Source organism: Notolepis coatsorum, assembly GCF_963971535.1.
Source record: "Notolepis coatsorum genome assembly, chromosome: 4".
Taxonomy (NCBI): domain Eukaryota; kingdom Metazoa; phylum Chordata; class Actinopteri; order Aulopiformes; family Paralepididae; genus Notolepis; species Notolepis coatsorum.
Genome location: NC_140168.1, coordinates 59,873,517 through 59,897,747, shown reverse-complemented (window position 1 = coordinate 59,897,747; position 24,231 = coordinate 59,873,517).

Sequence of the window (24,231 nt, the reverse complement as noted above, 5' to 3'; positions counted from 1 at the left end):
GTTCAGTCAGTGCGAGAGAGAAATTCTGTTCTTCATTGGCTGATTGTAAAACAGTGTGGTAAATGTGTGTGTGTGTGTGTGCGTGCACGCGCACGCATGTGTGTGTGTGTGTGTGCATAAGATCTAAACCGTGTGAACTGTATCTCTCACATCATTATACTGTATATACAGGAGGAGAAGAAGCAGATATACTGTCTATAATCTGACGTGTTGGCTTGTAATACACCAATCCTTCTTCTGGGCCCCGTCTCTGTGGCCCCCGGGGACCTCTCCTGTTGACCCGCGTGTCGAGAGGCCGAGCAACAAGCAAGGGAGAGAGAGAAACAGATCAATGAAGCTGCACCAGATATCTGATGATGGAAAGCTGAGAGATGAGGACGGTTGTGAAAAAGATTGAGCTGGGCAAACAGTACTGACATTATCACCACATTGTTTTTTAACAGGCTGCCCCCTTGAAATCTTTGCCAGATTTTCGAACAAAAAGGATGGAACGCTGGCTGGATTAAAGCAACCAAAGTTGGACTTGGACTGAATGGAATAATACAATCACAAACCATGCAGGGGTTCCTTCCAATGCTGATCAAAATGTGTATTATACACTGAGTAGACGATACATTAGCAACACTTGCTGTTTAGCATATGTCCTTCATTACAATGTAAAGGATTCCTAATGCTTGGTTTAAAGGGGCAGTTCACCCAAAATAAGAAATACAAATAAAAATACATTTCCCCCCTATCCATTCATCCAGATTGTTTTGGTGTGATTCCAATACAGTGGAGCTGAATGGCACTCGGTTTGTGGCGTTCAAAGAATCAACCAAATACAAAAAAACAGCAATGTCTCTTTCCAAAAATCATGACCCATTACTCAGTATAATACACATACCTTGTTGTGAGTTTCATGTAGGAAAAATGTTCTACCAAATTACACCCCATTCATTATTATTATTATTATTATTATTATTATTATTATTATTATTATTATTATTATTATTATTATTATTATTATTATTATTATTATTATTATTATTATTATTATTATTATTATTATTATTATTATTATTATTATTATTATTATTATATTATTATTATTATTATTATTATTATTATTATTAGTAGTAGTAGTAGTAGTAGTAGTAGTAGTAGTAGTATTAGTAGTATTGTTCACTTCAGTCATTAAAGGGAGAAATTGTGATGAAGAGACAAGATATACGTTTGACTCTTTTATAGAGAGTGTACACTTTGGAGTGTACACTTTGGAGTGCGTACTCCCATTGCCACAGCATATATGCAACTTCACAAGATCTAATCACTCACTAATCATAGAGGACTGATGTGTTATCAAGTGTGATATGCAACACGGTCTAAGGGAGGCAGGGAGATGTAGATGGTGAATATGTGTGCTTCAAGGAAACAACATTTGCATCAAGCTCATTAAAACCTCCCTTGTAATCAGTATGGAGAGCAAAATAATTGAGGTTTGAGTTGTGACATAAATGGAACACGACGTGACGAGGAGGAGGGTTTACTGCTTTGCTATCAGACACCGGAATTTAGTCCCATTGAATCAAACAACCAAGACAGTTTGGGATTCAAAGATGTGATGGGTTTTAAAATCTCTCTCTACATATAAAGATGATAAGAGTGCTACATTCAGGGGCGTCAGCAGAGTTTCAAATTGAAGGGGGCTCAGTTCCATCTGGGGGGGGGGGGGGGTCCAGGAGATCTCTTTAAAACAGCCCCTAAATGCTCATGTTCTAAATGCTCTCAATGGGCCTCGTTCACCAATGCTCTCTTATATATTTTTCTCATATATTTTCTTAACTGTCTGTTAAGAGAAAAATAAGATAACATTGCTGAATCCCAGGTAAGAACAAAATAAGAAAAAATGCTATAGTTAAAAACAAAATAAGAGGAAATCTGTTCTTATATCGCTTCGTGAATGAGGCCCAATGTTTTGACAGCTGAGAATGGAGAAAAAATATTCAAATGTTCTGAGAATCTGCAAGTTAGACTGTTCTTTTAATTATTGCTATTTGTGAACATGAACAACTATCTTCAGAGAGTGGGGAAGGTACTGGGGCAGTGAGCAAAAGAAACTACCTAAAATGATTAAAAACAAAAGCTCATAATGGGTCATTAACCGTTAACCCCTAAAACGTTTTCAAGGTGGCTCCAAGGTCAAGGTCAGCAGAAGGCACCCAAAGCTGCAATATGCAATAAACAATTTTGAATCTCTCCTATTCAAATGATAAAAATCCTGAGTGTAAGGAGGCTTGGGACATTATATATATACCAAATTATGAATAGTTTATTTCAAACAATATAAAATAATAAAAAAATATAACAATGGAAAATAATACAAAGATAATTTGCTGTGAAATAAAATAAAATAAAGTAATATAAAATAATAAACAAATCAGTCTCTTGTCCGATAAGGAATAGGAAGAAGCAGGATGCTTATCTGGCCCTTATTACTGTACAATAAACCTGTAACACTTTTTTTCAGTCTTTTGTCTTTCGTTATATCAACCATTTCATTAGTCCTGAGATACATAACCAAGTACACCTTCAAACACAATCTTCAAATGTCTACCAACAAAATCATCTACAAACAAAATCACTTGATGATCAATCCATCGATCAAGTTAATATACAATCATTAATGAATAGTTATTGTACAATCAATAGAATACTGTCCATCCAGTATCTTTAGAAAGCAAAAGGTATATGCTTAGATCAGAACAAAAACCGAAACAAACAAATACAAGACAAATAATTAATTTCAACTTTAATTAATTTGAGTTATAACCTCCCTCCTCTTTACTGTACATTTCAAGAATCACTCTTTTGCATATAATTTTGAAGTGGATGAAATTTTTTTATTTCATCATCCAATCTTTTCCAGAGAGTCACCCCACAAATGGTAATACACATGCTTATATAGAGTAGTGCGAACACACGGCTGGTTTTAATAAAATGTCCCTCTTAAATCATAGCCCCCCTCTCTACCCAAGATTATTTTTGGATGTTGCCAGGAAGTAAATGGTTTCTTGCTTTGTACATTATTTTGTGCTGTTTTAAATTCAACCAAGACCATGAATTTCAGAGCATATGACTTTAGAAACAGTACATTGGTGTGCTCACGATAACCTAGATTAAATACTATCCTTATTCCTTTTTTTCCCTTTCTTTTTTTGTGTGCATATTATTTATTTTTTTATCCACTTTTTCTCCTCTTTTTCTATTTTTCTCCCATCCCAATTCTGCTGTGCCAATTCTCCCCTCCCCTGTCTTGAACATTGCTCGCATATGCCCCCCACTGGCCAGTTGTAGGGAGGATAGAAGCCTTGCATCACGTGTCCCCTCCGATACACGAGGAGGCAGCCTGTCACATCTTTTCACCTGCCAGCGCGGACTCTCATTGGCGAGGTGTAACGTGTGGGAGGCTCACACTACCCCCGCCATTTCCTGTCTCTGCTGTGCAGGCGTCCCCAACCGACCTGTAGGAGTCGCTGTACAGTCCACAACGTCCAGATTACCACCCATCGACTTCCACCCACTAACTCTGCCAATTGAGTTAGTATGACGACTGGCCCAAGTCGGAGGCAACGCCGACAGCCGGAGTCGAACCCGGTGTCTCTTGCGTTAGTGATGAGCGCAATGTCCGCTGCGCCACCCAGCCGCCTGTGTGCATATTATTTGTAGGGTGCTTCTCTAGGTGTTTGCCCGCACCTCCACACAATAATTCAGATATGGTAATATAGTCATCTCACATCTGCAAGAAACATTTACTACATGGTTATGAAAATGACTCATATGTGCACAGCTTGAGCCCCTGCACAAAAAGTGCACTTTTTTGGCTGGTGTTAATTGTATTTTCTTTTTTCTTTATTTCTTTATTGGAATTCTACCAATTTTAAAGAGGGAAGTGTATAGTAATAATAATTCATTACATTTATATAGCGCTTTTCTAGACACTCAAAAACGCTCCCCACAATGTAGGGTGGAAATTGCCTCCTTCACCACCACTGGTAGCACCCAGCCTTGGGCTACGCAGGCTCAATGGCTGCACCAGGCACACATCACACTACACACAATGACTGAACGGCTCAGGAGACAGGGATTGATATCAGCCAATTAAGGGGAAGGGATGATTAGGTGGCCTTGATATCAGAGACCTGGTTGGGAATTTGACCAGGAACGTCTGGGGAACCCCCTACTCTTTGCGATAGGCGTCCTGGGTTCTTTAACGACTGAGATTCAGTCAGAACCTCGGTTTAGCGTCTCATCCGAAGGACGTCACTTTTTTAATTAAATATTTTACAATTTCGGGGGACCTCAAGTTTCAAGTTTCAAGTTTCTTTAATAGTTGTCATACATAAGTACAGAATACTTTTATACAAAATGCTTCTTACTGTTACGCTCCAGAGACTGTGCAAGACAAGATAAGTATGAAATAAAATAACATAGTATAGCATGTAAATTAGAAGTAAAAAAAAACGAGGTCACAGTGTTCAGTATAGACATGTACAATGTTCGATGCAGAATAGACGTAACTGAGTTACCATATAATATACAATACTGTGCAGTGTACTAATATACAATACTATATAGTGCAAGGCAGAAATGGGATGAGGTGCAATTTAGGTACAATTTACAGTAGGTGTACGAGTTGTAGTGCAAATCCTTTATCAATAAATATAAAGTGTGTTTGTGTGATCTAAAGTGTGGAGAGTGGGTGCTGCAGTGTGTTGTTTGTTTAAGTGAGTGTGTGCGTGTGGGTGTGTGTGCTGTGTGCATTTGATGGTTGTTGCATAGTGTTTATTGTTCGTTTAGCAGCCTGATGGCCTGGGGATAGAAGCTTCTTCTGAGTCTTTCTGTGCTCGCCTTAAGACTCCGGTATCGCTTGCCTGACCGCAGCAGTTCAAAGAGGCAGTTGTTCGGGTGGCTCGAGTCCTTAATAATTCTCTTAGCCTTCCCCTTGCACCGCTTGTTGTAAATGTTCTGGAGGGTGGGAAGCCCCCCTCCAATTGTGCGTTCGGCTGAACGTGTCACTCTTTGTAGTCTGCTACGGTCTTGTGCAGTGCTATTCCCAAACCAGGAGGTGATGTTGCCAGTCAGGATGCTCTCTATTGTACATGAGTAGAAGTTCCTAAGGATCTTCTGACTGACTTGGAACTTCCTTAGGCGCCTGAGGAAGTAGAGGCGTTGTCGTGCCTTCTTCACAACACTGTCAATGTGTGTGGTCCATGTCAAATCCTCGGATATGTGGGCTCCGAGGTACTTGAAACTGTTCACTCTCTCAACCGGTGCCCCCTCGATGCTGAGGGGGCTGTAGTCCTTGACCCCCGACCTCCTGAAGTCCACAATCATCTCTTTTGTTTTGCTGATGTTCAGGGAGAGGCAGTTCTCCTGACACCACTGTGACAGGTTCTCTACCTCTTCCAGGTAGGCCCTTTCGTCGTTGGCAGAGATCAGGCCCACCACTACTGTGTCATCAGCAAATTTGATGATGGTGTTGTTGTTCCGCTGTGCTACGCAGTCATGTGTGTACAGGGAGTAGAGGAGGGGGCTCAGAACACAGCCCTGGGGGGCCCCTATGTTGAGCGTGATGGATGAGGAGGTGCAGTTGCCTGCTCTTACCACCTGGGGTCTGCCCGTCAGGAAGTCCAAGACCCACTGGCAGAGGTCATAGTTCAAGCCCAGGTCCCTGAGCTTGGCTATGAGTTTGGAGGGGACTATGGTATTGAATGCTGAGCTGTAGTCGATGAACAGCATTCTCACATAGTTCCCCTGCCTCTTGTCCAGGTGTGATGCTGCTGTGTGCAGCACATGGGCTATGACGTCCTCCGTGGACCTGTTGGGGCGATATGCAAATTGCAGAGGGTCCAGGTTGATGGGGAGGGAGGAACAGATGTAGCCCTTCATTAGCTTCTCAAAGCACTTCATGGCTATGGAGGTGAGGGCTACAGGGCGGTAGTCGTTGAGGCAAGTGGGCGTAGATTTTTTGGGTACAGGGATGATGGTGGACTTCTTCAGACAGGTGGGGATGACAGCCTGTTCCAAGGACAGGTTGAAGATGTCAGTGAATACCGGGGCCAGTTGGTCGGCACAGACTTTTAGGACGCGGCCGGGGATGCCGTCCGGTCCTGCTGCCTTCCTGATATTCACTTTTTTAAAGATCCGTCTCACCTCATGCTCTGTTACCCTGAACACTGAGTCTCCATCAGCATAATGATATGATAATTGGGGATCTAATACGGTCTCTATTGATTGATTTATGATAAAGAAAAGCAGGGTCCCCCAATTGGGGGACCTTACGGCTTAACAGGCTAAGAGAATAGCCAAAAACTCTAGTCACCCAAACAACTGCCTCTTTGCACTGCTGCGGTCAGGCAAGTGCTACCGGAGTCGTGTGGCCAGTACAGAGAGACTCAGAAGGAGGCCATCAGGATGCTCAATGACTCTACAGCAGGGATCGGCAATAGGCGGCCCGCGGGCCGACATTGGCCCGCCAGCAATAATTTCTGGCCCGTCAAATTATTTTGAGAATATGATATTTATTTTACGCGCGGGAAATATTCACTCGGGACGCCAGGGTGTCTTTTATTGTGAAGCTGTATCTATCTACCGGTAGTCATCAAAAGCATGTCTGTCACTATAGCCAATTGAAATGCTAGAAATAGTCACATGGACTGGGAGAACCAATGGAATAGTCCCACCGGGCCGCGTGTATATTTCCCTAACGCACTTTCACTTCCGCGTTCAAGATGCAAGCGAGTAACAACATGTGTTAAAAAAAACAAAACAAACATCTTTGGATAGCTTCTTTGCAACGGGGAAATATAACACTTCTTTTAATAAATAGGACCCATACTTAAAATACGGGTTTATCGCAACAGGTCGGTGATTCTTGCGTGCCGAGCCGACGTCCTCTCTGCATAATATGTGGCGACAACAACAACAACAACAACAACAACAACAACAACAACGAGGCAATGATGACAACTGTGTTCAAGTTGGCAGATAAAGTAGCATTCAACGCCAATCTGGAATTGGAGGGCGGCAAGTGGATATGACATGTTTCAAACATTAGCAGGGATTTTGGAGGACTTAACAACAAACAAGGTATGGTGAGTCGTGTTTTCATGCATTCTGATCTGTTCACCACCCGCCGCAGTGATCTGCAACAGCTGATCCGCTGTTCATGAATGAATGAATGAATGAAAACTTTATTTAACAGATTGCAGAATGGGTACAATACAGTACGGCGCAATACACACAATTGTTAAGGGGATGCAGACCAGAGAAAAACGTTTGTCTTTTTTCAATATCAGTGGGTCTCATTCTCGAACGAAGTTACGACAAAATATTTCGTCTTATTTAAGACATATTAGGGCTGGGAGTGGGAGTCTTCAAATTTTCCTGAGATCTTATTTGAGAGCAGATCTAAGAGTGCTGAGGAGCACACTTAAATATGCTCTCAGCCCACGATCAAATCTCATGATTGATTGACTAATTTAAAATGTTATTATAACTTGACAGACTGTGTTCTCATAGTGATTCCTTCACGTCAACGCTACAGGCCTCCTTGGAATTAATTAAAATAAATATGACAATATTTGTACGATAAGAAATTACGAATTTGATGTCGGAAAAATAAATAATATGGATTCATCTGATCACAGGGCAGCTGGATTAACCATATCTGAACCAGCTATTTTGGACAAATAATTACTCAGATATATAACACAATTATGCAATTATTGTGAAATGATTGAAAATAATAATAATTTAATGCCTTCTGTGGAATTTGTATTTCTTATTTGTTACACATCTATTTTAATGATTAATTATATACATTTGAAAGAATGCAGGTCAACATGCAATGTATCCCATTGATTGGTATACAATGGGACAGACCTTTGTTTGATTGATTGAAAACTTTATTAACAGATTGCAGAATGGGTACAGTACAGTACAACTCAATTACATAAGGGGATGCAGACCAGAGAAAGAATTTCGTCTTGTTTACATCAGGGTCCCCCATTTTCAATTCATCATAACATATATGACACACATGACACAGATAGACAGTACTGCTACATCTATACATTTATGACATACCAGATTTGCAAATACAGTACTGTTTGTGATACAAAAAGAGTCCAGAAAAGAGAGTACATTTGACGTAGAAACTGTTGGAGGAGGTTGGGTATGGATGGGTGGGGGATAGACTTACACTGTACAAGCAAAACTGTACATTGGAATATTGACAAAACCATACTTGGTCATTTACTGTACATTGGAGGGGGTTGATATAGCTATAAACCTGCATTCCTTCGAATATATCATTAATTAATTAAACTTATATTGAAATACACTATATAGCCTATACACCAACACTGAAACGACAGTGGATAAATAAATAAATAAGAACTAAATCTAATCGCATGGAAATAGACTGCATTAATATTCCATAACAAGTCTTGTGTGCGCCAGTATGACCTACGTGTCTAATGAACAGTATAGGCTTAATATATTCTAGTTACTTGTTTCATTAGGATTTAGTAGATACTATATATGCTCTGCCTCTGCCCTACGTACAGTATAAGTACATACTGTACGTAGGGCAGAGCATATAGTATCTACTAAATCCTAATGCAACAAGTCATTAATGGAATAATAAACCTATACTGCGTTCATTCATTACGCCGTATAGGCATTAATGGAATAATAAGCCTATACTGCGTTCATTCATTACGCCGTAGGCTACAGTATACTGCGCGCGCGCGTGTGTGTGCGCGCGGTGTGGCAGGTGTACCACGAGCTGTATATGATGACAATACATTAATCTAATCTCATTTCGACGGGTCGCGCAAGACTCGCAAGGCACTTTCGCATCCATTTCCACACAGCTGCGTCATTACTTGGCCTTATAAGGGGCTCTGGAGGCATTGTTTTGTATGCAAATGACCTGAACGGGAACACGCTTTTGAGTTTAAGACAGAATGCCATTCTCCAAGCAGATATCAGATCATATCACAGCTGTGACCGTTTCAGCCCCTTAAGACATATTACCAGCACGTTCGGGACTCAGAGTGAACTTGTCATTGATTCTGTCTCAGTCGGTTCCAAGATAAGTCTTCCAAGAGAACTCTTTGAAACATTTTGGAGAATGAGACCTGAGACTGAAGACCTCAACTTCAGATGAAAACAAACACTCCTTTTCCTAAAAGTATCATGGTATTTCAACTGTCACTATCAGACGGTAGTGACCAAGAAATTGTGTACCATGGTATTATTTAAGTTATAAAAATTGGTACCATGGTAAATTATTTACACAATGGCTGGAACCATTGTAATTTTTTGTAAGGGCTATCACCAAAGAAGTTAATTCTATGTCTGCTCAAAGGTTGGTGACTATCATTTCTGTTAGGGATGTCCGATATTATCGGCCTACCGATATTATCGGCCGATATTGGCATTAAAATGTAATATCGGAAAATATCGGTAGCCTATTATGGGTTTAAAAAAAAGATTTTCTTTTATTCATTATTATAATTTCTTTTTACATTTATTTAACCTTTATTTACCCAGGCACGCACTTTATTTACCCAGGCAAGCAAGTAAGAACAAATTCTTATTTAATGTATTGTCAAAAGCATAATGTTGTGTTAATTCCACAACAAGAGATATGTAATGTTAATTACCTGAAATTATTCCGTTTTTTGGGGGGGAAACCCTGCATATATCGGTATTGGTTGATATCGGTATCGGAAATTAAGAGTTGGACAATATCGGTATATCGGTTATCGGTAAAAAAGCCAATATCGAACATCCCTAATTTCTGTTAGCGTTAATATTTGCTAGACAAACTGTTGAGCACCGGTCGTAAACCGAGGTCAGATTGATTATCCCATAACTCTTTAGTCCGAATCCCAGCTTCAAGCGGCGTCCCGCGAAGCGTGAGACCTCTAGGACTCAATTTGTCTATAACGTTCAGGGCTTAAACTCAGCAGACCTCGGCTCACACACAGGAACCCCCCGTCCCCTCCAGTAATACAGTTGATTAAATGGAGTTGCGGGGTATATTTTTATTCTATTTGCATTGGGAAGGACTCTTTTACTTAGATGAGGTCCATTTTCCCTATCCTATGTACACGTATTCTCACTATATGGCTTTACTTGATAATCCCATTATACAGAATGCACCTTTAGTCCTTAATGCATAATCATAAGTCTCCTTTTACTCCGCAGGGATAAAGCCTATAGTTATAGTTATATCCCCATTATAGCTAGGGATAAAGCCACTTACACATATTATCACTATATGGCTTTACTTGATAAAACCAGGTTTATCAGATTCCACCTTTAGTCCTTAATGCATAATCATAAGTCTCCTTTTACTCCGTAGGGATAAAGCCTATTATTCTATTTTACATCATTAATCAAAAAATGCATGGGGTGAAGTTACAATGCAAAACACATTTCATGCTTACCCGGTCGTCTGGTCAGAAGAAAGGATACGAATCATATTTATAAAGAGGTAATTTTAATTAGAAAAAGCTAGTTACAAAAAGATACTGAAGTGGAAAGCACCCAATTCAGTTTAAAATATGCACAGAACAAAACATCTCATCTCTGCACGGCTTGTGCCCCGTGTCTGGCAGCATTCTTCTCATCTCTCAAAAAAGTCAGTAGGCACCATTCTTCTTCTCTCTCCAGAAAAGTCAGTAGGCACCATTCTTCTTCTCTCTCCAGCTCCGTGTAAAAACTCCGCTGTGCTCTCGCCAGTTGGCCCTTTTTATAAGGTCCGTCACATCACGCCATCATCAGTACATAGCTCCAATCACTGTACAGTACGTGTCATATCCCTCCTTCAGTTATTTGGTTACTTTGCAGTTACATATCAAATCAAGTAATTCATAAGAATACAATGCCCCTCTGACTAGAGCTCCCTCTTCTTGGCCTTGCATTCCAGCCGGTCACTTCCCTACTGCATGGGGCCTCTTTCGTTCTGAGACGAGGACGAGGCAGACTGCCGTAATATATCTTACATAGCCCAACACATACATATACAGATATATACAGGTACAATAGGTTACAGGTACAATACAGTACTCGGTGTACTATATTACATTAGTTTACATTACATTATAGTCATTATAGTCTGCTCTCCTCTCCTTCCTCTTCTGATTCAAGACTTCAACCAGCAACCCTTCCCCTCTGAAAGGGTTAACATCTTACAGCTCTCTATCTCCTTCACTGGGGCCCACATTCCGCAGGTTTCCTCCCTTTTGCCTGTGAAGAACTGTGGAGAACAGACCTCTCTTTATGGAGATATTAAAGGTTCAGTTCTATTTTTTTATAAGTAGAGCCATCATAGAGCTATTTTTCCAGAGTTCAGTTTAAAGATTTGTACTGGTCACACAGGAACGACTCAGGATGTCATTGTCCAAAAGTGTCGCTTGTTTTGTGACACTTCACAATAACACTACAGAGTGTGTACTGTATATAACACTACATAGTGTGTACTGTATATAACACTACAGAGTGTGTACTGTATATAACACTACAGAGTGTGTACTGTATATAACACTACAGAGTGTGTACTGTATATAACACTACAGAGTGTGTACTGTATATAACACTACAGAGTGTATACTGTATACTGTATATAACACTACAGAGTGTGTACTGTATATAACACTTCAGAGTGTATACTGTATATAACACTACAGAGTGTATACTGTATATAACACTACAGAGTGTGTACTGTATATAACACTACACTCTGTTCTATGGAGACATTTAAAGGCTCAGTTCCATTTTTTATAAGTAGAGCCATCATAGAGCTATCTTTCCAGAGTTTAGTTTAAAGATTTATACTGGTCATATAGGAACGACTCAGGATGTCATTGTCCAAAAGTGTCACTTGTTCTGTGGCACTTCACACCCACTCTGTCATCCTGGGCGGTCATTTTCCATTGTCTTAATGGCGTCTGTACTGGGGGACGAGATGGCGATTGTGGGGTCACGTGGCTGTGACTCTCCACACCCCCTCTGCCATCTCGGTACCTTGTTACCCTGGTAGCCGGCGGGAAGACTTGCATCTGTTGTTCCCTGGCTGGACGGCTCGACAGGATAGGGGTCACGTTGTTGCTTGGTATCCGGCGGGAAGACTTCCCGGCCGATGCACCCAGGTTGTTGTCGTCTTCGTCATCTTGGTCATCTTGGTCATCTTGGTCATCTTGGGGTCACCCCCTCTGACCTCTTGGTTTTCTCCCATAGTTTGAGGTAGGTTGATTTGTCACTTCTCGGGCGACCCCCACGGGTTCCCGAGAATTGTAGCAGCAGTCCTCTATTGAAGTGTGGTTGGCCTGGTCGTGTGACCCTGTCCGTAGGCCTCGCAGGACATCACAGATACAGTCCACAGAGGACTCATTTCTTTTCTCTCTTTCAGGTCCATTCAGGGCTCTCGTCGCCCTGTAACCTGGGTCCAGGCCGATGTCTCTCTGTCCGGTCTAGGAGGTCTGGGAGGTCTGGGAGGTCTAGGAGGTCTGGGAGGTCTGGGAGGTCTAGGAGGTCTAGATGAGGACCTTGAGGATGCTCTGGAGCTTGACCTATCCCGGTCTTCCTCCAGTTCCGATTTCTGACCTGAGTCAGTATATTCCTTCTTGCCATCCGCTGCGTCGTTCGCTGATTCCGGGAGACCGCCCCCCCGTCTAGGAGTGTGGCACTGATTCATATATATAATGACTATTCAGGAATGTGCCCTTTACCAGCGCACATTGTTCACAGATCCTTCGGACTGTTGTTTCCGTCCACTTCCTTCTTGCACAGGGGGTCTACCCTGTGTTGTGCTTGTCTCGGTCCAGACTGGGTAGTTAGTTACTGTTTATGTCTGGTATTAGTTCCGGCTAGTTAGCCAGCTTGTAGATTCAGGCTATGTAGCCTCTTATAGACTCAGCTCCTGCTGATAACACCAGCCTGTATTATTACGCCGGTTCCATTTCCGTCCCAGTAGCAGGACTTATTCTGATTTTAAGTAAACATTAGGTTACTTCTGGTTGAGGTGACCTGGTACCTATTTTTTCTACTTAGGTTTCGACTGTAATTACGTTACTTTTTAGTCGTGAGTAAACTTTTACTGCTATCACAGAAATATACTTTAAGTGTGATTCTTTCTTTGAGTAGAACCTTCTACGTTTTTTGACTGTAAGAAAACATTACGTAACTTTTTAGTCGTGAGTAAACTTTTACTGCTATCACAGAAATATACTTTAAGTGTGATTCTTTCTTTGAGTAGAACCTTCTACGTTTTTTGACTGTAAGAAAACATTACGTAACTTTTTAGTCGTGAGTAAACTTTTACTGCTATCACAGAAATATACTTTAAGTGTGATTCTTTCTTTGAGTAGAACCTTCTACGTTTTTTTGACTGTAAGAAAACATTACGTAACTTTTTAGTCGTGAGTAAACTTTTACTGCTATCACAGAAATATACTTTAAGTGTGATTCTTTCTTTGAGTAGAACCTTCTACGTTTTTTGACTGTAAGAAAACATTACGTAACTTTTTAGTCGTGAGTAAACTTTTACTGCTATCACAGAAATATACTTTAAGTGTGATTCTTTCTTTGAGTAGAACCTTCTACGTTTTTTGACTGTAAGAAAACATTACGTAACTTTTTAGTCATGAGTAAACCTTTTTACCGTAATCACAAAAATATACTTTAAGCGTGATTCTTTCTTTAAGTAGAACCTTCTACGTTTTTGACTGTAAGAAAACATTACGTAACTTTTTAGTCATGAGTAAAACTTTTTACCGTAATCACAAAAATATACTTTAAGCGTGATTCTTTCTTTAAGTAGAACCTTCTACGTTTTTTGACTGTAAGAAAACATTACGTAACTTTTTAGTCATGAGTAAACCTTTTTACCGTAATCACAAAAATATACTTTAAGCGTGATTCTTTCTTTAAGTAGAACCTTCTACGTTTTTGACTGTAAGAAAACATTACGTAACTTTTTAGTCATGAGTAAAACTTTTTACCGTAATCACAAAAATATACTTTAAGCGTGATTCTTTCTTTAAGTAGAACCTTCTACGTTTTTGACTGTAAGAAAACATTACGTAACTTTTTAGTCATGAGTAAAACTTTTTACCGTAATCACAAAAATATACTTTAAGCGTGATTCTTTCTTTAAGTAGAACCTTCTACGTTTTTGTCTGTAAGGAAACATTACGTAACTTTTTAGTCGTGAGTAAACTTTTACTGCTATCACAGAAATATACTTTAAGTGTGATTCTTTCTTTGAGTAGAACCTTCTACGTTTGGTTTTTTTCAAATCTGTAATTAATTCTACTCCAGAGGCACCCGACAGCAGTCATTTCGGTTCATATTCTTTCGGTTTTTGATACCTATTTAAATAGTATAAAGCCCAACTCACTTGAACTTATGTTCTTAGCCCCGGAACCTCCAATCCGTTTTGACAGACCTATAAACCAGTGACTTGGCCGCCCAAGCACCACAGCGTCCTGTATGCTGAGGCTTCCAAGTCCCCACAAATCTGATAGGCCCGTCGGATACAGAGACCCTGATGCTCGCTCTGTCCCCCCGCGCCAAGGTGCTAAGCTTGATGAGAGTTTGCAGAGTCTCAATTTTTTACCCATAGGCGCCGGTGAGTGTACATCTCATGCAGCTGATATGGCTGGTAGGGTGCTAACCCACCAAATGGTTGCTGTCAGGAAATCCCTTCCGAATGAAATAGATTACAAATTCACTTTACTTTACTCTGGGTTTAGAGCAAGGACGGACATCTTTACATATTATACTTAGAATATACACAAAATGCATGTAGTATTTTATGTCATGTTTCTTCCTAAATGACAATAACACTTTATATTATTCCTCTTGACAGATGAGCTGTATGTCAAGTGCAGTTTGCACTTGCTTGAGTCACTTGTGTCAGGGCCCCAGAGGGTAAGGATACTATTGATTCTCCTTCCGGGCTTTGAATTCCTCCCTTGTTGTCCTCACCTCTGCTTGCTGTTCTGGGGTTAGTGCGGCCCACTCGTCTGGAGGTAGGTATATGTAATTCTTCTTCCGGGATCTAAATTCCTCCCTTGTTGTCCTCACCTCTGCTTGCTGTTCTGGGGTTAGTGCGGCCCACTCGTCTGGAGGTAGGTATATGTACTTCCTTTTCCCTGTTCTGTCCTTGGTTGTTTTCGGGGGGAACTCCTGGGAGGCCCCCCTTTTGTCAGATAGCATTTTGGCTTGGTCATACAGCATACATTCGATACGTAACTGGTCTTGTGACCATGCTGCGCATCGGGCTGCCAGTGGGTTACCCCCTGGGACTCCTCTGAATAGCTTTTCAAGCAGTAAGCATGATCCTTGCATAGGTGTTCCATTCATGACTGATCCTGCTGCATCATTGAGAGACATGCTCCCGCCTCGCACCTGTGGGATTAGTTTCTCCACCATCTTATGCCCTGGATCTTGACCGGGGGTCCTTACTTCTCTTTCCATCAGTTGGTCCATTGAGGCCCTTTCGGGGATCTCTAGTCCTTTGAGATGTCTCAACATGCGAGCTAGCGTCTTGTGTGCTTGTATCTCCTGAGCGAGCATCTGCTGTGCCAGCTTCTCATGAGCTAGCACCTGCTGCACCAGTTTCTTCTGAGCTACCCGTGCCAACTTCTCCTGAGCTAGCATCTGCCGCGCCAGCCTCTCCTGAGCTACCCGTGCCAGCTTCTCCTGGGCTAGCTTCTCTTGTGCTAGCTCCTCCTGAGCTAGCTTCTCTTGTGCTAGCTCCTCCTGAGCTAGCTTCTGGCGTGCCAGCTCCTCCCGAGCTAGCATCTCCTGGGCTAGCTCCTCCTGAGCTAGCTTCTCTCGTGCTAGCTCCTCCTGAGCTAGCTTCTCTTGTGCTAGCTCCTCCTGAGCTAGCTTTGGGCGTGCCAGCTCCTCCTGAGCTAGCTTCTCTCGTGCTAGCTCCTCCTGAGCTAGCTTCTCTTGTGCTAGCTCCTCCTGAGCTAGCTTTGGGCGTGCCAGCTCCTCCTGAGCTAGCTTCTCTCGTGCTAGCTCCTCCTGAGCTAGCTTTGGGCGTGCCAGCTCCTCCTGAGCTAGCATCTCCTGGGCTAGCTCCTCCTGAGCTAGCGTTGGCTTGTTAGCCGAAGGTGAGCTAGTTAGCTTGCATTCCTGTGAACGGTCTTTTTGACTGCGCTTCACATCCAGTCTCCCATACTCACATACGGTATCTTTGGGCTAGGTAGCCCTCGCCTTTCTGTGAACGGCCGTTTTGGCTCGCTTCACATCCACACTCCGCTCCTTACAAGGTGTCTCTGGGCTAGGGAGCCCTCGCCTTTCTGTGAACGGCCGTTTTGGCTCGCTTCACATCCACACTCCGCTCCTTACAGGGTGTCTCTGGGCTAGGGAGCCCTCGCCTTTCTGTGAACGGCCGTTTTGGCTCGCTTCACATCCACACTCCGCTCCTTACAAAGTGTCTCTGGGCTAGGGAGCCCTCGCCTTTCTGTGAACGGCCGTTTTGGCTCGCTTCACATCCACACTCCGCTCCTTACAGGGTGTCTCTGGGCTAGGGAGCCCTCGCCTTTCTGTGAACGGCCGTTTTGGCTCGCTTCACATCCACACTCCGCTCCTTACAGGGTGTCTCTGGGCTAGGGAGCCCTCGCCTTTCTGTGAACGGCCGTTTTGGCTCGCTTCACATCCACACTCCGCTCCTTACAGGGTGTCTCTGGGCTAGGGAGCCCTCGCCTTTCTGTGAACGGCCGTTTTGGCTCGCTTCACATCCACACTCCGCTCCTTACAGGGTGTCTCTGGGCTAGGGAGCCCTCGCCTTTCTGTGAACGGCCGTTTTGGCTCGCTTCACATCCACACTCCGCTCCTTACAAAGTGTCTCTGGGCTAGGGAGCCCTCGCCTTTCTGTGAACGGTCGTTTTGACTTCGCTTCACATCCAGTCTCCCCACCTTACAAACAGTGTCTCTGGGCTAGGGAGCCCTCGCTTTTCTGTGAACGGTCGTTTTGACTTCGCTTCACATCCAGTCTCCCCACCTTACAAACAGTGTCTCTGGGCTAGGGAGCCCTCGCCTTGGGTAGGGCCAGTTCGCTTCCTGTGGGCAAAGCACGAAATTATGTTGCACTTGTAACTCCCCCCAGAGCTCTATAAACATTATGTTACCCTTTAGTTGTGAGTAAACGTTGCTTTAATCACCAAGATAGAGCTTTCTATTCATTTGTGATATCCCCGAGTAGAGCCTTCCACTCGAGTCGCCAGTAGAGCTTTCTACTTTAATTTTAGCCAAATCTGTGATTTAATTTTACTCCAGAGGCTTTTGACAGTAGTCCTGTCTTCTTCGGCCGTTTAGCACCTATTTTGGTTAGTATAAATGCACATCGCCAGGGACGCCATGTTGAGCACCGGTCGTAAACCGAGGTCAGATTGATTATCCCATAACTCTTTAGTCCGAATCCCAGCTTCAAGCGGCGTCCCGCGAAGCGTGAGACCTCTAGGACTCAATTTGTCTATAACGTTCAGGGCTTAAACTCAGCAGACCTCGGCTCACACACAGGAACCCCCCGTCCCCTCCAGTAATACAGTTGATTAAATGGAGTTGCGGGGTATATTTTTATTCTATTTGCATTGGGAAGGACTCTCTTTACTTAGATGAGGTCCATTTTCCCTATCCTATGTACACGTATTCTCACTATATGGCTTTACTTGATAATCCCATTATACAGAATGCACCTTTAGTCCTTAATGCATAATCATAAGTCTCCTTTTACTCCGCAGGGATAAAGCCTATAGTTATAGTTATATCCCCATTATAGCTAGGGATAAAGCCACTTACACATATTATCACTATATGGCTTTACTTGATAAAACCAGGTTTATCAGATTCCACCTTTAGTCCTTAATGCATAATCATAAGTCTCCTTTTACTCCGTAGGGATAAAGCCTATTATTCTATTTTACATCATTAATCAAAAAATGCATGGGGTGAAGTTACAATGCAAAACACATTTCATGCTTACCCGGTCGTCTGGTCAGAAGAAAGGATACGAATCATATTTATAAAGAGGTAATTTTAATTAGAAAAAGCTAGTTACAAAAAGATACTGAAGTGGAAAGCACCCAATTCAGTTTAAAATATGCACAGAACAAAACATCTCATCTCTGCACGGCTTGTGCCCCGTGTCTGGCAGCATTCTTCTCATCTCTCAAAAAAGTCAGTAGGCACCATTCTTCTTCTCTCTCCAGAAAAGTCAGTAGGCACCATTCTTCTTCTCTCTCCAGCTCCGTGTAAAAACTCCGCTGTGCTCTCGCCAGTTGGCCCTTTTTATAAGGTCCGTCACGTCACGCCATCATCAGTACATAGCTCCAATCACTGTACAGTACGTGTCATATCCCTCCTTCAGTTATTTGGTTACTTTGCAGTTACATATCAAATCAAGTAATTCATAAGAATACAATGCCCCTCTGACTAGAGCTCCCTCTTCTTGGCCTTGCATTCCAGCCGGTCACTTCCCTACTGCATGGGGCCTCTTTCGTTCTGAGACGAGGACGAGGCAGACTGCCGTAATATATCTTACATAGCCCAACACATACATATACAGATATATACAGGTACAATAGGTTACAGGTACAATACAGTACTCGGTGTACTATATTACATTAGTTTACATTACATTATAGTCATTATAGTCTGCTCTCCTCTCCTTCCTCTTCTGATTCAAGACTTCAACCAGCAACCCTTCCCGTCTGAAAGGGTTAACATCTTACAGCTCTCTATCTCCTTCACTGGGGCCCACATTCCGCAGGTTTCCTCCCTTTTGCCTGTGAAGAACTGTGGAGAACAGACCTCTCTTTATGGAGATATTAAAGGTTCAGTTCTATTTTTTTATAAGTAGAGCCATCATAGAGCTATTTTTCCAGAGTTCAGTTTAAAGATTTGTACTGGTCACACAGGAACGACTCAGGATGTCATTGTCCAAAAGTGTCGCTTGTTTTGTGACACTTCACAATAACACTACAGAGTGTGTACTGTATATAACACTACATAGTGTGTACTGTATATAACACTACAGAGTGTGTACTGTATATAACACTACAGAGTGTGTACTGTATATAACACTACAGAGTGTGTACTGTATATAACACTACAGAGTGTGTACTGTATATAACACTACAGAGTGTATACTGTATACTGTATATAACACTACAGAGTGTGTACTGTATATAACACTTCAGAGTGTATACTGTATATAACACTACAGAGTGTATACTGTATATAACACTACAGAGTGTGTACTGTATATAACACTACACTCTGTTCTATGGAGACATTTAAAGGCTCAGTTCCATTTTTTATAAGTAGAGCCATCATAGAGCTATCTTTCCAGAGTTTAGTTTAAAGATTTATACTGGTCATATAGGAACGACTCAGGATGTCATTGTCCAAAAGTGTCACTTGTTCTGTGGCACTTCACACAAACGAACAGACAATGGGCCTCATTCATGAAGCGATATAAGAACAGATTTCGTTCTTAACTAGCATTTCCTCTTATTTTGTTCTTACCTGGGATTCAGCAATGTTTTCTTATTGTTGCTTTTCTCTCAGGCAAGACCAAATTCTAAGAGTGGTCGTGAGCACTCTTACCCAGATAAGAAACATTTAAAAAAAAAACCTATACCATTCATAATAATAATACATCAGATTTATATAGCGCTTTTCCTAATGCTCAAAGACACTTTACAAAACAAACAATATAATACAATACAGTTTTAGTATATAAAATAAAAATATATGTATAAAAAGGTGAGAGAGGAATGAGTTCATGGGTTGAAAGCAAACCATTGGTGAATTGCCCCCAAATACCCCCAAATGCGACTTTATAAACCCAGAACTTTTCAATAATAATAATTATTATTATAACTTATTGCGTTCTGCTTCTGAAATGGATTATATATTGCTGTTAGAACAGTTAGGTGCTGGCTGCCCAGGCCGTACGCATACAATGCATATTTACTACTTTATTTACTACTTTGCTGGAATGATTTATTTCGCACTATACAGTACGTATACGTATAAATACAAGTATAAATCTTTATTTGTCATCAGATTAACACACACACATGCGATGAGCAACCCACAGGAACACACACACACATGCACTGAGTCGCGAGTCGTGAGACGTGTGTGTGTGTGTGTGTCATTTTGAGATCAGTCGCAAATCGCTTCCTGTTGAATGGATCAGACAGGGATCAGATGCCGAACCACGGCTGTTTTACACACGCCTCATTTGCCTTATAAGGAGATGGTGGGCGTGACTTTATGCAAATTAATTGAGCGTGAACGCGCATTTGAGTTTAAGAATGAGTGGGATTCAGGGTGGCTAAGTGGCGCAGTGGGCAAGGCGCTCGCCACTAATGCAGGAGATGCTGGGTTCGAGCCCAGCTCTCGGCGTTGCTACCAGCTTGGCTGGTCGTTCATACTAACACAATTGGCAGTGTTAGGGGTGGGAAAGCTGGTGGGTGGGGATTGGACGTTGTGGACAGCGACTCCTACAGGTCGGTTGGTGCGCCTGTACAGCAGAATCAGGAAGTAATGGGGGCAGTGTGAGCCTCCCACGCGTTACTCCTCGCCACTGAGAGATTGTGCTGTACAGGTGAAAAGATGCGACGGCTGCCTCCTCGTGTACTGGAGGGGACACGTGATGCAAGGCTTCGTGCTCACTGCAGCCGACCAGTGGGAGGCATAGTCTAGCAACGTTCGAGACAGGGGAAGGGAGAATTGAAGGGAGGCGAAATTGGGATGGGAGAAAATAGAAAATGAGGAGAAAAAGTGGATAAAAAAAAAAATGAGTGGGATTCATCATGCAACACACCTCGGTAAGAACAGATTTGGATGTTAAGAACGGCTTGATAAATGTGGCGGTGGCTTTTCTTATTGTTCTCTTAACAGACAGGTAAGCAAGAATATAAGAAAAATAATAAGAGAGTATTGTTGAATGAGGCCCATTGTGCAGCTTTAAGCCCAATTTGCACAGGACTAGTTTTACCTGGGTGAATTGGCATATCAGTAATTTGGGGTCGTAATTAGTTTTTGGTAGTAGTAAAATCAATACAGGAGGGTTTTAAATGCATTTTCAGTGCAAATGCCAAATCAATCTGCTTTGCCTCAGCATGGAGATCGATAGGTTTACAGTTCCTTCTTGGACAAATATAATTATTTCCTTCCAAAGTAGGTGCACAGTGCACACATTTCCAGTTCATTATTTGTCCCCCACTGGATTCCCTAACAGTGTTATAGAAAAATACAAAGGCAACACTATTGTTATCTTAATAATTCATAATAATTCATTACATTTATATAGCGCTTTTCTCAGCTCAAATCGCTTTACAACGTAGGGTGAAAATTGCCTCCTTCACCACCACTGGTAGCACCCAACCTTGGGCTACGCAGGCTAAATGGCTACCATACACTGTCACCTGGCACACATCAGACTACACAATGGCTGAACGGCTCAGGAGACAGGGATTGTTACCAGCCAATTAAGGGGAAGGGATGATTAGGTGGCCTTGATGTCAGAGACCTGATTGGGAATTTGGCCAGGAAAGTCGGGGAACCCCCTACTCTTTACGATAGGCGTCCTGGGTTCTTTAACGACCAAATTCAGTCAATACCTCGGTTTAGCGTCTTATCCAAAGGACGGCACTCGCAGCTATACGGTGTCCCTATCACCGTAACAGGGGCATTGTTACTGACAAGTCCAGAGGACAGAGTGCCCCCTGCTGGACAACAACACCACTTTCCGACAGCAGCCTTGACGACCGGGGCTTGAACCAGTGATGATGATAATAATAATAATAATAATAATAATAATAATAATAATATAATAATAATAATAATAATAATAATAATAATAATAATAATAATAATAATAATAATAATAATAATAATAATAATAATAATAATAATAATAATAATAATAATAATAATAATAATAATAATAATAATAATAATAATAATAATAATAATAATAATAATAATAATAATAATAATAATAATAATAATAATAATAATAATAATAATAATAATAATAATAATAATAATAATAATAATAATAATAATAATAATAATAATAATAATAATAATAATAATAATAATAATAATAAAATATAATAATAATAATAATAATAATAATAAAAATTATTATAATAATAATAATAATAATAATAATAATAATAATAATAATAATAATAATAATAATAATAATAATAATAATAATAATAATAATATAATAATAATAATAATAATAATAATAATAATAATAATCCATCATAATAATCATCATCATCATAATCATCATCATCATCATCATAATAATAATAATAATAATAAATAATAATAATAATAATAATAATAATAATAATAATAATAATAATAATAATCATCATCATAATAATCATCATCATCATAATCATCATCATCATAATAATAATAATAATAATAATAATAATAATAATAATAATAATAATAATAATAATAATAATAATAATAATAATAATAATAATAATAATAATAATAATAATAATAATAATAATAATAATAATAATAATAATAATAATAATAATAATAATAATAATAATAATAACAACAACAACAATAACAATAATAATAATAATAATAATAATAATAATAATAATAATAATAATAATAATAATAATAATAATAATAATAATAATAATAATAATAATAATAATAATAATAATAATAATAATATCTTAGATTTATATAGCGCCTTTCAAGAGACCCAAGGCGCTTAACAGGAGGGGGCAGCTAGGGAAAGGGGATCAGCCTGCTTGCCTCAACGACTACCGCCCTGTAGCTCTCACCTCCATAGCCATGAAGTGCTTTGAGAAGCTAGTAAAGGGCTACATCTGCTCCTCCCTCCCCATCAACATGGACCCCCTGCAATTTGCATACCGCCCCAACAGGTCCACGGAGGACGCCATATCCCATGTGCTGCACACAGCAGCATCACACCTGGACAAGAGGCAGGGGAACTATGTGAGAATGCTATTCATCGACTACAGCTCGGCATTCAATACCATAGTCCCCTCCATACTCATAGCCAAGCTCAGGGACCTGGGCTTGGGCTATGACCTCTGCCAGTGGGTCTTGGACTTCCTGACTGGCAGACCCCAGGTGGTGAGAGCAGGCAACTGCACCTCCTCATCCATCACCCTCAACATAGGGGCCCCCCAGGGCTGTGTTCTGAGTCCCCTCCTCTACTCCCTGTACACACACGACTGTGTGGCTCAGCGGAGTAGCAATACAATCGTCAAATTTGCTGACGACACAGTGGTGGTGGGCCTGATCTCTGCCAACGACGAGAGGGCCTACCTGGAAGAGGTCAAGGTCCTGGCGGGATGGTGCCAGGAAAACAGCCTCTCCCTGAACGTCAGCAAAACAAAGGAGATGATTGTGGACTTCAGGAGGTCGGGGGTCAAGGACTACAGCCCCCTCAGCATCGACGGGGCACCGGTTGAGAGAGTCAACAGCTTCAAGTACCTCGGAGCCCACATATCCGAGGACTTGAAATGGACCATACACATTAACAGTGTGGTGAAGAAGGCACGACAACGCCTCTACTTCCTCAGGCGCCTAAGGAAGTTCCAAGTCAGCCAGAAGATCCTTAAGAACTTCTACTCATGTACAATAGAGAGCATCTTGACCGGCAACATCACCTCCTGGTTTGGGAATAGCACTGCAAAAGACCAAAGCAGACTACAAAGAGTGACACGTTCAGCCGAACGCACAATTGGAGGGGGGCTCCCCACCCTCCAGAACATTTACAACAAGCGTTGCAAGGGGAAGGCTAAGAGAATTATTAAGGACTCGAGCCACCCGAACAACTGCCTCTTTGAACTGCTGCCGTCAGGCAAGCGACACAGGAGTCTCAAGGCGAGCACAGAAAGACTCAGAAGTAGCTTCTATCCCCAGGCCATCAGGCTGCTAAACGAACAATGAATGAACACTACACAACAACAACCACCAAACACACATAGCACACACATCCACACGCACACACTCACTTTAAACAAACACACTGTAGCACCCACTACACACACTTTATAGCACACACCCACTTTAAACAAACACACTGTAGCACCCACTCCCCACACTTTATATTTATGGATG